The sequence below is a fragment of the Triticum aestivum genome, chromosome 4A (genome assembly GCF_018294505.1).
Source record: "Triticum aestivum cultivar Chinese Spring chromosome 4A, IWGSC CS RefSeq v2.1, whole genome shotgun sequence".
In the NCBI taxonomy this organism is placed as follows: domain Eukaryota; kingdom Viridiplantae; phylum Streptophyta; class Magnoliopsida; order Poales; family Poaceae; genus Triticum; species Triticum aestivum.
In genome coordinates this window covers 706,754,786-706,770,831 of record NC_057803.1, presented here as the reverse complement: position 1 = coordinate 706,770,831, position 16,046 = coordinate 706,754,786, and the positions used below count along the sequence as shown (strand labels likewise).

At 40.5% G+C, this 16,046-nt stretch overlaps 1 long non-coding RNA gene across 4 annotated transcripts; it reads left to right on the top strand.

Annotated features, from left to right (window-relative positions):
* The first annotated feature begins 4,452 nt into the window (after positions 1-4,452).
* On the top strand, positions 4,453-9,010 carry LOC123088260 (uncharacterized). 4 transcript variants are annotated; one of them, XR_006441804.1, is made up of 5 exons: positions 4,453-4,821; positions 4,905-5,142; positions 5,788-7,058; positions 8,428-8,521; positions 8,951-9,010. It is a non-coding gene; the product is annotated as an uncharacterized lncRNA (long non-coding RNA). The 4 variants fall into 4 exon arrangements; XR_006441805.1 differs by having other exon boundaries at positions 8,897-8,989; XR_006441806.1 differs by lacking the exon at positions 8,951-9,010 and having other exon boundaries at positions 5,788-6,152; positions 6,868-7,058; positions 8,428-8,801.
* Positions 9,011-16,046: the final 7,036 nt, after the last annotated feature.

Genomic DNA, 16,046 nt, shown 5'->3' with positions numbered 1-16,046 from the left:
CGTGACGGGCATGCGAGTTTACGTGCTCTAGAGTTGGGGCCCTCGGCCACCGCCCAAACCTCGACGTATCACCACCAAACCATGTATTTATGATTAAACAGGTACTTATGTAACTAGAAATGCTTTTTGGAAAAAATAAATAGCAAACTATGAGGCAGCTGTAGTTCAAATTTGACCCGCTTCCAACTGAATAGGCGGAAATTTGTCTTTTTCACGAGAGGTGGATCAAAACTTTTTACACCCAATCATTTTGTCAGTTGTGAATTAAATATGTCCTAGTATTTTATAAAATTGATTTGGTCCAATTTTGCAACATTTATTTGGGAGATCCTTCACAAAAAAAACCTCCTTTGGGGCATTCGAAAGATGGAAAATGGTTTTTTCGTCTAAAAAAATGAAAACTTCCTTAGGTAACATTGTTTGTCATTCCAATATGCACCCTTGTGCACAATATGAGATCATTTGAACAAACTATGCCATGAATGTGGCCATAAGATTGATCATTTGGCTTGAAAGCCATTGGTCTCCACACGTGATAGCTCGTTTCTGAGAAAGCTTTTCTCAAATAATTGCCGTATTACAAGTTTGTTATTTTTTCTGGGAACTTGGCCACATATAATGACACAATGCGAAGGTTTCCCAATTTTTTGATTATTTTTTAATTTTTTATGCCCGTTTCAAAATGCGGTCAAAACGACGGGAATGACCGTTCCTAGCTAGTGGTTGAATCTTGGAATTTTTTTGGTGTTTCTCTGATTAAATAGGTACTCATGTAACTAGAAATGATTTTTGGAAAAAATAAATAGCAAACTACAAGGCAGCTACAGTTCAAATTTGACCCGCTTCCAGCTGAATCAACGGAAATTTGTCTTTTTCACAAGAGGTGGATCAAAACTTTTTACACCCAACCATTTTGTCAATTGTGCATTAAATATGGCCTAGTATTTTAGAAAAATTATTTGGTCCAATTTTGCAACAATTATTTTGGAGGTCCTTCAGAAAAAAACCTCCTTTTGGGCTCTCGAAAAATGGAAAATTGTTTTTTCGTCCAAAGAAAATGAAAACTTCCTTAGGCAACATTGTTTGCCATTAAAATATGCACCCTTGTGCACAATATGAGATCATTTGAACAAACTATGCCATGAATATGGCCATAAGATTGATCATTTGGCTTGAAAGCCATGAATCTTCACGCATGATAGCTCGTTTCTGAGAACACTCACTACTAGGAAAAGGGCTATAGATGGGATGGACACTAATGGCGCACCATGTTCAGGTGCGCATTAGTGTGGAAGACACTAATGGCGCACCAGGGACATGGTGCGCCACTACTGTTGTTTATTTTTTTTATTTTTTTGCAAAACTACTAATGGCGCACCGTGACACAGTGCGCCATTACTAGTTTAAACTAGTAATGGCGCACTGTGCCACGGTGCACCATTAGAATATATACTTTTTTATTTTTTTGAAAAACTTCTAATGGCGCATTTGCATACGGTGCGCCATTAGTACCAAGGTTACTATTTTTTTCTTAGTACCAGGTTTCCCACTCGATCGAGCCCCCGCCGTCCGCCGCCCACGCGCCCCCACCCCCGCCGCCCCCGCCGCCCACGCGCCCCCGCCGTCCGCCGCCTCCGTCCGCCGCAGCCGCCTATGCGCCCCCGCCGCCTCCCTCTCCCCTTCCTCCCCATCGAGCGTCGCCTCCCCCCCAAGCCCCGCCTCCCCCGCGAGCGTCGCCTCCCTCGCCTCCCTCCCTAACCCTCGGAGCCGCCGGAGACTTGGAGCCTCGGTCGGCGGCGCGTCAAGGTGCTGCCCCTCTCCTCTCCCTCGCCCCCTTCCCCTTGGGGCTGCTCTGCCCCCTCTCTCTCGGGGCTCCCCATGGGTGGCTGACGGCAGCGGCGTTGGATGCCCTCTCTCCCTGCTCTGGTTCCCCTCACCCTGATCTGATTTTTCCTCTCCGAGATGTAGCGCGAAGGAGGTCAGGGACGAGCGGCAGGCCGGCGACCAGCAGCACCCCTCTCTTCTCCGTTGCTGATTCCTCCCCAGGTACTGTAACCCTAGCCCATGATACAAGCAAGTGGATAGTTACAATCAATCAGTTAAGCTGCTGTGAATTGGGTACCCTATCTAGAGTAAGAAATGGGCTATCTAGGTTTGTGGAGAGGATAGCATACATATATAGGTGAAAAGAAATGAGAATGAAATGAAAATGATGATAGATAGGTGTAAAGTGTAGTTATCTGAATTGAATTCTAGAGCCTACATACAACTACAGGCCTAGAGATTGATCTTCGGGTAGTCAAAACTAAGTAAGCTGCTGCTGCTATTGCTACCCTACCTAGGAATGGAAGGTCCAAACTTACAAAACTTGTCCCCAACCCAATAAAATACTAGAAATCGAAATCAAAATCAATGGGGCAAGTATAGTAGTAGTGGTTTTATTTTTGTTGCAGTTTGAGTTGAGAGCGCTTTTTGTTGTGGTTCAGCGGCAAGTTTAGAGATTTTGTTCGAAGGGTTCTAGCTTAGCTAGGTTGGTGGCAACAACCAGATAGTATCGTTGCGTTGATGATGATGAGCTTTATGGTAGGTTGCAAGTCCAATTCTCTCAACTCATGCCCTGGGATTTGGTGAATGAGTAGGTATGGATTGGACTTGGGAGTTCAAGATCATCTCTTCTCTCTCTCTCTCACCAACCTTGCTAGCATCTCCATCTATCGAAGCACCTTACATATTTATTTTTGGAGTTTCCAGCTATTGGCTTCTATAGAAAGTGACAGAGTAGTGGTGATATGTATGACTGACTGGTGAGGAGTGGCCATTGAGTGAAACTTTAACTGAAACTTTAATTTAAACTTTAACTGAAACTTTAACTAAAGTTAACTTAAGTCTTTTCCTTTAATAAAAATTGTATGGTGGACTTATATGCTTAGTTTCCTATAGGTTAGCTCCAAAATAACTTATGTTAGCACAAAATGATCAAGTTTACATAATAAGCTTATAGTCTTCTTCTTATTCTTCTTCTTTTCCAAAATGACATAGGTTAGCTTCATTTTACCTAAGTTGGCTCCAAAAATTTTCTTATTCTTCTTCTAGTGTTCTTCTTCTTCTAGTATTCTTCTAGTCTTCTTCTTCTTCTTCTTCTTCTAACTTCTTGTTTATCATTTTGCAGATTTGATTTAATTCACGGAAGCTTGCATGGATGGAGTGCTTCTTTTCCATTTGTGTTTTTATTTTGTATCAATGTGAAACTTTTATGAATTGATGGATACCGGTGTTGGATGAACAATGTGAAACTTTTGTAATATGTAACGATGGAACTATGTGTTGGCTACGTATGTATATATGATGGAACTTGTGTGTTGGCTATGATTGTTATATGGATGCTTGTTGTATATATATGTGTTGGATATCTCATATGTGAAATAGTGACCTAAGATTAAGAAAAAACAAAAAAAATTAAAAAATTGTTACTAATGACGCACTACCATGTGATGCGCCATTAGTATAGGAAACACTAGTGGCGCACTGTGGGCAAAACTAATAGCGCACTGCATGGTGCGCCATTAGTATACCAGATACTAATGGCGCACCAGTGGTGGGCCATTAGTAAAAAATACTAGTGGCGTGATACTAATGGCGCACCACTAATGCGTCATTAGTAGGCAAAACCGGTGCGCCATTAGTAGGCCTTTTCCTAGTAGTGACTTTTTAAAAATAATTATCGTAGTATAAGTTTATTATTTTTCCTCGCAACTTGGCCACATATAACAACACAATGCGAAGGTTTTCCAATTTTTTGATTTGTTTTGAATTTTTCATGCCTGTTTCAAAATGCGGTGAAAACGGCGGGCATGACCGTTCCTAGCTAGTGGTTGAATCTTGGAAAACTTTTTGTGTTTCTCTAATGAAATAGATACTTTTGTACCTAGAAATGATTTTTGGGAAAAATTATGAGCAAACTATGAGTCAGCTGCAGTTCAAATTTGACCCGCTTCCTACTGAATCGGCTGAAATTTGTCTTTTTCACGAGAGGTGGCTTGAATCTTTTGACACCCAACCATTTGATCAATTTTGCATTAAAAATGACCTAGTATTTTAGAAAAATGATTTGGTCCAATTTTGCAGCAAATATATGGTAGGTCCTTCACAAAAACCCCGGTTATTGGCACTCAAAAAATTGAAAAATGATTTTCGTGCAAAGAAAATGAAAACCCCTCAAATCAACATTGTTTGTTGTCCCAAGATACACACTTGTGCAAAATATTGGGTCATTTGAAAAAACTATAAGCGGTAATATGTTGAATGTTTACCCAGAATAAGAGGGTACAAAATATAAAAAAACAGAAGAAAAAACAAAACTACGCAAGATGAATTATGATTGGTGGAATCTGTTGTGGCGTGGATCAGTGACGTGACAAACATCCATCCATGGATCAATTGATACAGCCCACCACCGCAGAAAGCATCCGTCCATCGATCCATTCATCCAGCCTCTCTCCCTCTTGCCCGAACCCTAGAGCTCCGCTCCTCCCTGCCGCCGCCACCTCCACCTCCCTCTCCCCGATCCAGACCCAGCCACCACCCATGGCGCCAGCCAGAGCAGCCTGCGGCGATGGCGACAGCGAGGCTAGAGGCCGCCGGATTCGGGATCAGGGCGGCACATAGCCCCTCCTCCCGTGAGATCCGGGACGCAGTCGCCCATCTGGATCGAGCAGCTCCTCTGGCCGCTGCACCGTCTCCACCGTCCGGATTTGGTGCTCCTCACGCGACCCACCCCCCAGCACGCGTCTCCACCTTCTCTTCCCCAACATCCTTGGTGAGGTTCGTCTTGTCCCCATCCCCTCCTCCTCCTCCTCTGCATTTCCCTTCCCTCTCCGTCACCTTGCGGCCTCTCTATCTCACAGGGAATGAATAGGAGCTCCGGCCAAGGCCATGGACGCCACCAGCAGAAGCTCCGCCTCGGATCTTGCGACCTCGTCGACCGAATCCAGCAGGTCCCCGCCGCTGCACCAAGATCCTCCCCTCCCTCCCAGAGAGTCCCTCTCTCCCACACGCTCTGCATCCGCTATGGCCGTCGCAGCTTCCACCTCCAGAAGAGCACCTGCTCCTTGTGCGGTTACCCGGCCGCCCGCATCCGCAAGTGTAAGCTCCATTCCATGTTCTTGATGTGCAATGGTGAAGAAATAGAGAGCATCATCTATACTATTCTTCTTCAGAACTTATCATGTTGCTGTACTATCAAGAGTTCAGTTAGGATCTATCTGTGTTCAGTTTACTTCATATATCTTTGTAAAAAAGTGCTGTATTGGCAAAGGTTTAGTTATAATCTTTGTCTGTTCAGTTCATACATGCTTGTGCAAAATTACTGCTGTACTGGCCAGAATTCAGTGCTAAAGTTCACTTGTACTTTTCGTCACTGCTGCAGATTGAGATAGTTCAGTTGCTTGCTCACCGGTATGTATATAGTTAGCAGTTAGTTTTGCACTGAAGATTAAACCCCTGTTCGTTTACCTGAACAAAGGCCGGACGTAGGTAGCCTTGTGGTTTGTTCCCATATCCCACTTATAAGAAGTGTAAAGGAGATCGATGGCTAACCAGAATCATCTCATTTGGGTTCAGCTTTGATTACATCTTGATATACACAACACTCCATTTCATTCATCCATATGTTGCTTTCGTCCAGCCTGTTATATGTTGCCTGCTTCTCACGTTGCTTTGCTTTGGTTCCAATCAACCTGAAATATGCTGCATGCTGCTGCTGATGTAGCTCTTCTTTTGTTTCTGCAGAGAGATTGACGGTCGGCTGGGCAGTGTTAGCGCTAAACCTTCATGCGTACTCACTCTGCTGCAAGCTTTAATAATCTTGATTGATGCAGACGCCACTGTATGCATGCCAATTTTCTTTTGCAGATGCTTTCACTTCACCCTTTTCTTTTCATTTCTTTTCTCTCGAAACAAGGAAAGGATTTATTCTGACGGCCATCTCTATTTTAGCCTTTTAGGACTCTTATTAATTAACATGCCTACTCTTCTCTGTGGTTTAAGGCTAGTCGATTCACACTGCATACATGCATAGCTAGCTTCCTCATCTCCAGTCAATGAGTTTGCCTTGATTCAGGTCTTCTCTTCTCCTGGTGATCAAAATCAACACCGTACCCTTCCGTTCCTATCTTATTTACTAGTTCCCTTTCGTTTCTGTACCTGTCATAGTCAGTGTGGTAAACTGGTAATCAGCTAGCTTGGTGGTCACCAGAGTATGTACTATTTTATTTACTAGTACTTTGCTTTCGATTGTAATGTGGATCAGGAGATGAACTATATATTTTGTTTGTGTCATGCATGGCTGTGTCATACATGTATTGACTGAACTTGACTGAATGTGCAATTTGAATCTAGTACTTCTTCCATTTCTGCTTTCCCCCAACCGGACATAAGACATATCTAGGGTTTAAGCTGTTTTGTTTAGTTTGCTTGCACTGCCTGAAATGATGCACCAATTCTGTATCTTATCCTTTTGCTGGATGGTGGACCTGTCAACGAGTATTATTGACTTGAGTGACGACAGATGCGGTATTGTGTAGATGGGTGGTTTGAATAGTTCGTCCAGAGAAAATTATTTATAGAATAGAGATTTGGCGAAATATGGTGCTTGTTTATTGCTGTGATGGATACATCCAAGACAATTATTGCGGCTTCATCAGTGGAGTGTATTTTTGTTTCATTCAATGTCTGATCTGATTATAAACATAACCACAGGACGTATTTAGATGGGTGTATTTAGTGGGGTGTATTTAGATGGGTGTATATAAAAATGATTTGATCTTCTCTTCCTTGGTTTCCTGATGCGCTCCTATTCCACAACCACAGGGACGGCACATCAATTGGGGACGAGCAGGATGGGGCCAACAAGCCTAGGAGGAGGATGAGCTCCATCCGCAGCAGCTCATGCTCATGGAGGAACAAGTCTGAATCGTTGTTGTTACTCTGCTGTCCTGGAGTCACCATCCACAGCAGCCGTGGTGTGGCTGAGCCTCTGCTACGGCTACAACCTCCCTCTGGTGAGCTCCTCCCTGTTCCTTCTTCTCTGATGTAGCTCCTGCATGGCCTTGGCCATGATTTGGGTTGGATGTGGGGCTCTACTAGTTGCTGCTAGATGCTGTAACCAAGCATCAACTCCTACTGGAGCTCTCTGGTGATAAATTCATGCGGTTCTAAGGTCTGTCAGTAGCTGCCCATGTGTACTTGCTTTATATATGTGATCCTATGATGCTCTGGTGATATGGGTGGCTATTATCAAGATCATGTTGGTGTTGATCCTTATCTTGCGTGTCTCTGGTGGTGGTGGTGTTGACAGCAGTTACACACCTAGCTTGTAACTAATATCATTACTGCTAATTTACCTCAAGTTTATTTGAACATGGTTGAAATGAGCGCTGCAAATTTTGATGTCTAAAATCAATTTTTACCCCAAGTCCTTAATTAATTACTAGCAAAAAGGCCCGTGCGTTGCAACGGGAGAAAAAAATACCACACGCTCTTAATTTACAAAAAATGTTCTATAATCTGAGAATTTGTAACTATTTCTTAAATACATGAAAAGTTGTTACAAAAGTTGTTAAAAATATATAGGATTTTTTAATCATAAGAAGAGATGTTTTTTGTCTGGAAAAGAATATTTTTTTGTGGTCTCCTATTGACGCAAGTACTTGCGCCCCTATTTTATCACTATTTCTTTCCGTACATGTTATAGGTATTGGTCCCTGTTTCATTGCTATTTATATCTTATCAAACTTGTCTTTTATTATTTTTTTCATGCATGTCCTCTCTTTTTTCTTCTTATATAGGAGAATAGCGCAACATCTCATCTATATCGGATCTCCTCCGCATTTTCTCTTTTATTTGTTTTATAGCGGACATTCCATTTTTATTGGGTCCTTCTTTTATTTCTTGTCATGCATGTCCTTATTTATTGGGTGTCTCTAGCAAATTTATATTGAATTTTATGACTAATCCTGATTTTGCTGGGGTGTTCATCCCCAATCTGAATCACTACCGGTATGAAAAAAAGACGAATAATGCATTGTTGATTAACATTGCAGCCTAGATAGTTTTTTTAAATTGTTAACAGGTAAGATAACATCATATTCAGATTCTACATATTTTTCTGATCAAATTCCATATATAAAATGTTAAATTTGGAGTTACGGTTTAAAAGATATGAGTATTTTTAAAAACATTTGATATTTACTACGGGTTTAATGTCAGAAACGCCAGGGGGTTTTCTACAAAATAGCATAACGGACTAAGAATACCTATTTCTTTTATTGGTAGGTTTAGATTTTCATTACATCACAGTTAGCTAAGAATATTGACTTGAATATTTTATGTATGCCCTGATGCATGTACATATAAAACACCGAGCTGCAGTGGAACAACTTGGAGTTAGAGAACTTTAAGGACAAGATCAACGAGGTGACCAGCGTTATGGCGGCTGTGTACAGTGGCGACCACAAGTTCTTTGGTGAGCTTGCAGTATCCATATTGTGTCATATAAGATGCAGCTCCGTTGTGCATCTCTCTTTTCTTGTGTGCTGCATCATTGTTGCTTGATAGAGTAAATGATTTCAGTTCTGGTTGTGTCAAATCTTTACTATGTACCCTTAGTGTTTACTAAACTGAGGCACTAGGCATTGGAATTCAGGCATTTATGTATAATTTTAGTTTTGGATGTGCCTGATACGTCTCCAATGTATCTATAATTTTTGATTACTCCATGCTATATTATTTGCTGTTTTGGACAATTTTGGGCTTTATTATCCACTTTTATATTATTTTGGGGACTAACCTATTAACCAAAGGCCCAGCTCAGAATTGCTGTTTTTTTTGCCTATTTTAGTGTTTCGAAGAAAAGGAATATCAAACGGAGTCTAATTGATCTGAAACTTCACAGAACTTATTTTTGGACCAGAAGAAGCCCACGGAGTACCGGGTGTGCACGAGGGTGGGGGGCGCGCCCACCCCCCCTAGGGTGCCCCCCTGCCTCGTGGACAGCTCGGAGGTCCACCGACGTACTTCTTTCATCCATATATACCCACGTACCCTAAAAACTTTGAAGACGAGAATAGATCGGGAGTTCCGTCACCGCAAGCCTCTGTAGCCACCAAAAGTCAATCGGAAACCTGTTCCGGCACCTTGTCGGACGGGGGGAACCCTTACCGGTGGCCATCTTCATCATCCATGCGATCTCCATGACGAGGAGGGAGTAGTTCACCCTCGGGGCTGTGGGTATGTACCAGTAGCTATGTGTTTGATCTCTCTCTCTTGTGTTTTTCATTTGGCACGATCTTGATTCGCGAGCTTTGCTATTATAGTTGGATCTTATGTTTCTTCTCCTCCTCTACTCTCTTGTAATAGATTGAGTTTTCCCCTTTGAAGTAATCTTATCGGATTGAGTTTTAAAGATTTGAGAACACTTGATGTATGTCTTGCCGTGCGTATATGTGGTGACAATGGGATATCACGATTCACTTGATGTATGTCTTGGTGATCAACTTGCGGGTTCCGCCCATTAACTTATGCATAGGGGTTGGCACACGTTTTCGTCTTGATTCTCCGGTAGAAATTTTGGGGCACTCTTTGAGGTTCTATGTGTTGGTTGAATAGATGAATTTGAGATTGTGTGATGCATATCGTATAATCATTCCCACGGATACTTGAGGTGACATTGGAGTATCTAGATGACATTAGGATTTTGGTTGATTTGTGTATTAAGGTGTTATTCTAGTACGAACTCTAGGGCTGTTAGTGGCACTTACACGAATAGTCCAATGGATTGATTGGAAAGAATAACTTTGAGGTGGTTTTGTACCCTACCATAATCTCTTCATTTGTTCTCCGCTATTAGTGACTTTGGAGTGACTCTTTGTTGCATGTTGAGGGATAGTTATATGATCCAATTATGTTATTATTGTTGAGAGAACTTGCACCTTGTGAAAGTATGAACCCTAAGCCTTGTTTCCTATCATTGCAATACCATTTACGCTCACTTTTATCATTAGTTACCTTGCTGTTTTTACATTTTCAGATTACAAAAACCTATATCTACCATCCATATTGCACTTGTATCACAATCTCTTCGCCGAACTAGTGCACCTATCCAATTTACCATTGTATTGGGTGTGTTGGGGACACAAGAGACTCTTTGTTATTTGGTTGCAGGGTTGCTTGAGAAAGACCATCTTCATCCTACGCCTCCCACGGATTGATAAACCTTAGGTCATCCACTTGAGGGAAATTTGCTACTGTACTACAAACCTCTGTACTTGGAGGCCCAACAACGTCTACAAGAAGAAGGTTGTGTAGTAGACATCAAGCTCTTTTCTGGCGCCGTTACTGGTGGTGCTAAGTAAGCGGCACTCACACCCTGTCAACTAAGCTATTTTCTAGCGCCGTTTCCGGGGAGGTGAGTGCTTGAAGGTATATCTTTAGATCTTGCAATCAAATCTTTTTGTTTCTTGTTTTATCACTAGTTTAATCTATAATAGAAAACTACAAAAAAATGGAATTGAGTTTGTCTCATACGCTTCATCTTTTTAATGTCTTTCGTGAAAATGATGGGAAGGAAAATTGTGCTCAAATACTAGAAGAATAATTACATAGAATGCTTGGCATAAAATATGTGATGAGCATGATTGCAATGTTGTTAGTATGAATTCCTTGAATATCCATGATGCTAATGATATGCAAAGCCACATGCTTGGGGAAGCTTTGTGTGATGAATATGATATTTTTTTGTCCCCCAAGCTTTGATGAGCAAATTTACTATGATGAAAGCATGCCTCCTATCTATGATGATTATTGTGATGACATGTATGCTTTAAAGAATAATTATAACCAAGAAACTTGTCATCTTGACCTTAATTTTCAATCTTATGATAGTCATTTTGTTGAGTTTGCTCGCACTACTATTGATGAGAAGAATTTTTCTTATGTGGAGAGTAGTAAATTTTCTATGCAAGTAGATCATGAAAAGAATGCTTTAGGTGCTGGTTATATTGTTGAATTCATTCATGATGCTACTGAAAATTATTATGAGGGAGGAATATATGCTTGTAGGAATTGCAATAATATCAAGTTTCCTCTCTATGTGCTTAAAGTTTTAAAGTTATGCTAGTTTTGCCTTCCTATGCTAGTTGATTGTTGTTCTCATAAGTTGTTTGCTCACAAAATCCCTATGCATAGGAAGTGGGTTAGACTTAAATGTGCTAGTCATATTCTTCATGATGCTCTCTTTATGTTTCAATTCTTATCTTTTATGTGAGCATCATTGAAATCGTCATGCCTAGCTAGGGGCGTTAAACGTTAGCGCTTGTTGGGAGGCAACCTAATTTTATTTTAGTTTACTGATTTTTGGTTCTGTTTAGGAATAAATAATCCACCTAGCTTCTGTTGAGATGTGGTTTTATGTTTTAGTTAGTGTTTGTGCCAAGTAGAACCTTTGGGAAGACTTGGGTGAAGTCTTTATGATCATGCTGTAAAAAACAGAAACTTTAGCGCTCATGAGATTAGCTTCAACTTTTTACTGGAGAGTGCTATTTAGTTGATTGTTTTTGCAGATGATTACTAGACAAATTACTCAGATCCACCAATTTATTTTAGAATTTTTGATGTTCCAGAAGTTTGCGTTAGTTACAGATTACTACAGACTGTTCTGTTTTTGACAGATTCTGTTTTCATTGTGTTGTTTCCTTATTTTGATGACTCTATGGCTAGCAAAATAGTTTATAAACCATAGAGAAGTTGGAATACAGTAGGTTTAACACCAATATAAATAAAGAATGAGTTCATTACAGTACCTTGAAGTGGTGTTTTGTTTTCTTTCGCTAACGGAGCTTACGAGTTTTCTGTTAAATTTTGTGTTGTGAAGTTTTCAAGTTTTCGGTAAAGATTCGATGAACTATGGAATAAGGAGTGGCAAGAGCCTAAGCTTGGGGATTCCCAAGGCACCCCAAGGTAATATTCAAGGATAACCAAGAGCCTAAGCTTGGGGATGCCCCGGAAGGCATCCCCTCTTTCATCTTCGTTCATGATAACTTTACTTGAAGCTATATTTTTATTCAGCACTTGATATGTGTTTTGCTTGGAGCGTCATTTTATTTTGTTAGTATTTGCTTGCTGTTATTTAGATTAATGTTTTTTATCTTTATTTTCAATAAAATTGTCAAGGATAGCCTTTACTATGCTTATTTTGCAAGTATACATGTTGCTGTTTGAAAACAGAAAGTTTACCGCTGTTGCAAAAATTTCCTAAAAAATTCAGAATGTGATAAAATGTTGAAACCTTTTGCATAATAAGCTCTGATAAATTTACTACAGTGGGAATTTTATTTCATAATTTTTTGAGCTAGGGAAGTATGGATCTTGCTGCACTCTTTACAGACTGTCTTGTTTAGGCAGATTGCTGTTATGTTTGCATTGTTTGCATATGTTTGCTTGTTTAATGATTCTATTTGAGGATAGGACTATTAAATATGCAGAGGCATTTAGTATGCAATTTTGAATAATAATTTTAGTGATTTTCTACAGTATAGTATGGCAAGGTTTTTGCATTGGTTTATGCTAACTTATCTCACGAGTCCATGTTAAGTTTCGTGTGGATGAAGCTTTTGAGATTTAGGAAACCATGATATGAGAGGAATTAAGGAGACACAAAAGCTCAAGCTTGGGGATGCCCAAGGCACCCCAATATAATATTTCAAGATGTCTCAAGCATCTAAGCTTGGGGATGCCCCGGTAGGCATCCCACCTTTCTTCTTCAACAATTATCCGTTAGTATCGGTTGAACCTATGTTTTTGCTTCTTCACATGATGTGTGCTATCCTTGAACATTTTATTTTCTTTAGATTTGCTTGTTGTTTGAATAAAATACCAATATCTGAAATTATGAAATGGGAGAGTCTTCACATAGTTGCATAATTATTCGACTACTCATTGATCTTCACTTATATCTTTTGAGCTATATAGTTTTTGCTCTAGTGCTTCACTTATATCTTTTAGAGCATGGTGGTGGTTTTATTTTGAAGAAGTAGATGAACTCTCATGCTTCACTTAGATTATTTTGAGAGTCTTAAATAGCATGGTAATTTGCTTAAATAATCCTAATATGCTAAGCATACAAGATTTGTAAGAATTCTTATGAGTGTGTTGAATACTATGAGAAGTTTGATGCTTGATAATTGTTTTGAGATATGAAGATGGTGATATTAGAGTCATGCTAGTTGTGAATTTGTGAAATACTTGTGTTAAAGTTCGTGATTCCCGTAGCATGCACGTATGGTGAACCGTTATGTGATGAAGTCGGAGCATGATTTGTTTATTGATTGTCTTCCTTATGAGTGGTGGTCGGGGACGAGCTATGGTCTTTTCCTACCAATCTATCCCCCTAGGAGCATGCGCGTAATACTTTGCTTTGATAACTTGTAGATTTTTGCAATAAGTATATGAGTTGTTAATGACTAATGTTGAGTCCATGGATTATACGCACTTTCTTTCTTCCACCATTGCTAGCCTCTCTAATACCACGCACTTTTCGCCGGTATCATACACCCACCATAAACCTTCCTCAAAACAGCCACCATACCTACCTATCATGGCATTTCCATAGCCATTCCGAGATATATTGCCATGCAACTTTCCACCATTCTGTTTATTATGACACGCTCCATCATTGTCATATTGCTTTGCATGATCATGTAGTTGACGTCATATTTGTGGCAAAGCCACCATTCATAATTCTTTCATACATGTCACTCATGAGTCATTGCACATCCCGGTACACCGCCGGAGGCATTCATATAGAGTCATATTTTGTTCTAAGAATCGAGTTGTAAGTAAATAAAAGTGTGATGATCCTCATTTTTAGAGCATTGTCCCAAGTGAGGAAAAGGATGATGGAGACTATGATTTCCCCACAAGTTGGGATGAGACTCCGGACGAAAAATAAAAAAAAATAAAAAAAGAGAAAAAAGAGGCCATAAAAAAAGAGAAAAGGCCCAAATAAAAAAAATGTAAAGAAATAAAAAAATGAGAGAAAAAGAGAGAAGGGGCAATGCTACTATCCTTTTACCACACTTGTGCTTCAAAGTAGCACCATGATCTTCATGATAGAGAGTCTCCTATGTTGTCACTTTCATATACTAGGTGGAATCTTTCATTATAGAACTCGGCTTGCATATTCCAATGATGGGCTTCCTCAAAATGCCCTAGGTCTTTGTGAGCAAGCGAGTTGGATGCACACCCGCTTAGTTTCTTTGTTGAGCTTTCATACACTTATAGCTCGTGCATCTGTTGCATGACAATCCCTACTCACTCACATTGATATCTATTGATGGGCATCTCCATAGCCCGTTGATACGCCTAGGTTATGTGAGACTATCTTCTCCCTTTTTGTGTTCTTCACAACCAACATTTTATTCCACATATAGTGCTATATCCATGGCTCACGCTCATGTATTGCGTGAAGATTGAAATTTTTTTGAAAATGTCAAAAGTATGAAACAATTGCTTGGCTTGTCATTAGGGTTGTGCATGATTTAAATACTTTGTGTGGTGAAGATAGAGCATAGCCAGACTATATGATTTTGTAGGGATAACTTTCTTTGGCCATGTTATTTTGAGAAGACATAATTGCTTAGTTAGTATGCTTGAAGTATTATTATTTTTATGTCAATATGAACTTTTGTCTTGAATCTTGCGGATCTGAATATTCATACCACAATTAAGAAGAATCACAATGAAATTATGCCAAGTAGCATTCCACATCACAAATTATCTTTTTTATCATTTACCTACTCGAGGACGAGCAGGAATTAAGCTTGGGGATGCTTGATACGTCTCCAATGTATCTATAATTTTTTATTGCTCCATGCTATATTATTTACTGTTTGGACAATTTTGGGCTTTATTATCCACTTTTATATTATTTTTGGGACTAACCTATTAACCGGAGGCCCAACCCAGAATTGTTGTTTCTTGCCTATTTCAGTGTTTTGAAGAAAAGGAATATCAAACGGAGTCCAATTGACCTGAAACTCCATAGAACTTATTTTTGGACCAGAAGAAGCCCCCGGAGTACCGGGAGTGCACCAGGGGAGCCCCGGGCTGCCCACGAGGGTGGGGGGCGCGCACACCCCCCTAGGGCGCGCCCCCTACCTCCTGGACAGCCCGGAGGTCCACCGATGTACTTCTTTCATCCATATATACCCATGTACCATAAAAACTTTGAAGACGAGAATAGATCGGGAGTTCCGCCGCCGCAAGCCTCTGTAGCCACCAAAAGTCAATCGAGACCCTGTTCCGGCACCCTGCCGGAGGGGGGAACCCTCACCGGTGGCCATCTTCATCATCCCGGCGAACTCCATGACGAGGAGGGAGTAGTTCACCCTCGGGGCTGAGGGTATGTACCAGTAGCTATGTGTTTGATCTCTCTCTCTCGTGTTCTTGATTTGGCACGATCTTGATGTATCGCGAGCTTTGCTATTATAGTTGGATCTTATGTTTCTTCTCCCCCTCTACTCTCTTGTAATGGATTGAGTTTTCCCCTTTGAAGCAATCTTATCGGATTGAGTCTTTAAAGATTTGAGAACACTTGATGTATGTCTTGCCGTGCGTATCTGTGGTGACAATGGGATGTCACTTGATTCACTTGATGTATGTCTTGGTGATCAACTTGCGGGTTCCGCCCATGAACTTATGCATAGGGGTTGGCACACGTTTTCGTCTCGATTCTCCGGTAGAAACTTTGGGGCACTCTTTGAGGTTCTATGTGTTGGTTGAATAGATGAATTTGAGATTGTGTGATGCATATCGTATAATCATACCCACGGATACTTGAGGTGACATTGGAGTATCTAGGTGACATTAGGGTTTTGGTTGATTTGTGTCTTAAGGTGTTATTCTAGTACGAACTCTAGGGCTGTTTGTGGCACTTACAGGAATAGCCCAACGGATTGATTGGAAAGAATAACTTTGAGGTGGTTTCATACCCT